Below are 3,908 nucleotides of genomic sequence, written 5' to 3' on the forward strand. Positions count from 1 at the left end.
GTGTACCCAAGATTATGTGTTGCAAGATCATAAACCCCAATTACATCTAAGTAATTGAACTAGGATTTTAGGGAAGAAAGTGTGTGAATCTGAATTGTACGACTATTGAACCGGGAGTACCTTACTGTTCTCATTTAAAGTTTTGTTTTAACTAATAAAGTTTCAAGTATTTTTTTGTTAATCTTTTTTTAAAGCTTTTTGTCACGATTACAAGTAATCTATTTTCCATTGACTATTTTGACACATAGTTTGACCACGAACTCCTTGTGGATTCGACCCGACTTACCCTATCTACGTAGGTTAGTTGGTTTATTTTTGATTGAAATAACGACATCGATCACATACTCGGTGACGCTCATCCTTCCTTTTTTTAGATTTTGAAACTCGTTGTTGATCTCCAGAAGATCCTGCTCAGAGAAGTACTGCTTTTTTAGTTGCACCAAAAAGTCTTCCCAAGACATCTTGCTAGCTTCTCCCTTGGGCATGGTATCAGCTAGTAGCTTCCACCAGCTTAATACCCTAGTCTTCAACAGTGTAACCGCGAGAGCAATGTTCTGTTTGATGCTGCAATCGCAACTTTCAAACATCATCTCCATCTCAGAGATCCAATCCATGACTTCCACCGGTATTGGGCTTCCAGAAAGACTTGGTGGCTTGGATGCCATGAAATCCTTGTACTTACACCCACGTCCATCATTTCCTCCATTGGGTTGGTTTCTTCTAACCACTCGTGGCTCAGCTTGACTAACAGATCAACTATAGTTTCCTTCTTCTGATTGTTCAATGTTGAGTTCAGGTTGTACAATGGTTACATTAGGTTCATCTCTATTCTGTTGAAGTAGACTCCTTGTTTCTTCCATCTGACGATCCAACATCATTTGTATCATTGTTTGTACTCCTGCCATTGTGATTGGCTCGAGTGTTGTTGCTACCTCTGGTTCACGCTCAATCACTCGTAGCTCAGGTTGGCGATTTCCATTAGCGTTTCCGAATCCGCTTTGGGTTCTCGCCATGTCGATCTATACATCAAAGCAGGCGAATTTAGATCTTTATTTACGATAGACGTTTAAATCCTCCTTGTCTCTCCGAAACGTTACATTCTAGTTCTAATATCGTAATTAAACGTTTAGAAATCTGAACACATAAAGTTTCTAGATCCGGTCGGTAATAGACCATAGATCCGAGAAAATGATAGCATCATAAGTCATGTTATAGCTATACATAAATCATTTAGCACATAAAAGCAATTTAGGCATCTTTCCTAAAATAAGCTAGTGTTCGTGTCTATATATTTCCTAAATATAACAGACACTCATTTCACAATCATCGCTTAGCATTCTAAGTTTTTAAGTCTAGAAATCCTACAAATTCCTAGTTTGCTTAAAATAATGCTCTGATACTAACTATGACATCCCCAATTTTACGGACATAAAAGATCGATTTGTTTATGCTTTATTTAAAAATCAGAGTATCATTTTGAAGAATAATGTTGCTGAATTTGTTTCCAAAAATATGATAAAGATTTTATCAAAGCATTTCTAAAGAAATGTATTTTAATTATATTAAAAACGTTGGGATGTCATAGTCAATACAGTACATAAGCATAAACAGAAATAGTACAAGCCTTACAAACATCTATTATTCTAGTGACTTATAATCCATAGATCTCTCATCTGATCATCACATATGTGCTCTTTTGCACTACCTGTAATACAAGAAACTGAGTGGGTCAGGCTTGGGAGCCTGGTGAGCACATAGGGTTTTCAACCCACAATAATTAAGTTCTTTAATTTCATCAAATCATTCAACTCGATTACTTGTTCCTGTTATCCTCATTTTCTGTCCCTAAAGTATCTAATTTACGGGACCTAGCCTAAGGATTATCTTCGGGATTGACAATAATGCTTAGGGGATTCCTCAGCAATATATGCCAGTAAGGCAACCATGAGGGGATGGAGTACACCTGGTGAACACGTAGTTCAAAAACACCTACAAGTTGCGAGTCTGCCAGCGTTCCACTGAACTGTCTAGAATAGTCCATGGTCGCCACTATACTCCGCTAGACGACTGGATCAACTTTAACATCGAGTCCTCTCATCATTTTATTTCATCTTTCATCATGTATTTCATCTACCCATCTTTACCCAACATATTTATAGGTATAAAATACATATACAATTTAAATCAAGAAAAACATGTATAAATTGTTCATCCAACATAGATATCAAGAACACATATAATATGTACATATAGCATGTAATTTATATTAAATATTTCATATCTATATGTAAGATGAAAGTAACTATGCACTCACTTATTAAAGTGGCGACTCGAAATTCGGGCAGCGCTTCGCTTCTAACAATTTTCGGGCTAGTTAATTTAGAGATAATAAGCGTTAAAAATGACTTTTTGATAGAAGATTATTTAGAATAAATAATATTAACCAACATATAGTATATTTCACAAGGATTCCGTACATATAAAGAACGCTGGAATTCGACTTATAACGAAGAAGTTATGACCCGTCGAAGTTTTACGACTAAACCGGCACGGCGCCACGTATCGTAAAAAGTAAAATTTTGATAAGCTACTTTTTAGCCTTAGCAATCTAAACGGAAGTCGTAGTATACGTTAAACCGAGAACGTACATAAAAAGAACGTCCAAATATGACTTCATTTAAGGAAGTTATGATTTTTCTAAGATTTAGCATAGCAGTACACAGCCCGGAAATCGAATTTTAGATCGATCGATTTTTAGCCGACACAACCTAAACGAGAATTAAAGATCTCGTTAATAGGAGCTCAACGATATAAAGACAGCCAAGAACGGACGTCGGATGACAAAATTATGAATTTTTAACGGACTTTAACTGTCTAAGTTTGTTAAAATATAACTTTAAAAGTAAAGTCAAAATTAGCCGACGGAGTCTAAACGAAAGTTGTAGATCACGTCGCTACCTACGCGTGGATATAAAGAACATCAAAACGGAGCTCGTATGCGAAAGTTACAAATTTTAGAAGATAATTAACTTTTCTATTAAGTTCCGGAGGTGACATGTAACACCATCTCAGCCACACCTTCTTCCCCACGGCTTCGCACGCGATCGCGACACATGGTACTTAAACACTCCTTGTTCAGCCCAAAAACACTCCGTGTTGCACAATTTCATAGCCTATAAATAGAGGCGCAAATAACTTGATTTCTCACACCATTCTAACCCATTCTCTCTCAAACCTCCCCAAATCCTCTAAGCTTTTCCCTAGCACCCCCTAGGTGTTAGAGGCGAGTACCGGAGTGCCAGAAGGCCCCAAGAAGAAGAGCTTTTTCGGCTTAGAAGTTTTGCCTGCGCAGAGCCCAGTTCTTCGCTAAACCCCCTTGTAAGTGAGTTATGCTTACCCTACTTTAAGTATAACTTATGTTTAAGTTAATTATCGTTATTATGAACCTATAAACAAGATTTATCAGTGATTCCAAGTCGTTATACTAATTGATCTACTTACGGGGATGATGTATAGGTTGTGATTTGGTGAGATGTTTAAAGTGGGATTTCCAAACAGTATACTTCGTATACCAAACGAACCCTACCTCCAATATGATCATACCTGGTTGTTCCTTACTTGATAGATCATGAAAGTAGAATTTGAGTTAATGATGAATCTAGACTAATAATTAGTCGCAATAAATATTAGACTAAAACTTAGCGATAATAGTGCTAGGTTATGTCAAAGGAAAAGACAGTTGCTAGAAGCGAAGCGCTGCCCAAATTTCAAGTCGTCACTTTAACAAGTGAATGCATAGTCCCTTTTCATGAACATGATTTTAATACAAGTATTAATTAAAGTATTAAATATATGTTTATGTGTGAAATATTTTATATTGCTTGAAATACGTGTTAAGATCATATATG

The sequence above is a fragment of the Lactuca virosa genome, chromosome 6 (genome assembly GCF_052849685.1).
Source record: "Lactuca virosa cultivar CGN04683 chromosome 6, Lactuca_virosa_CGN04683_v6, whole genome shotgun sequence".
NCBI lineage: Eukaryota > Viridiplantae > Streptophyta > Magnoliopsida > Asterales > Asteraceae > Lactuca > Lactuca virosa.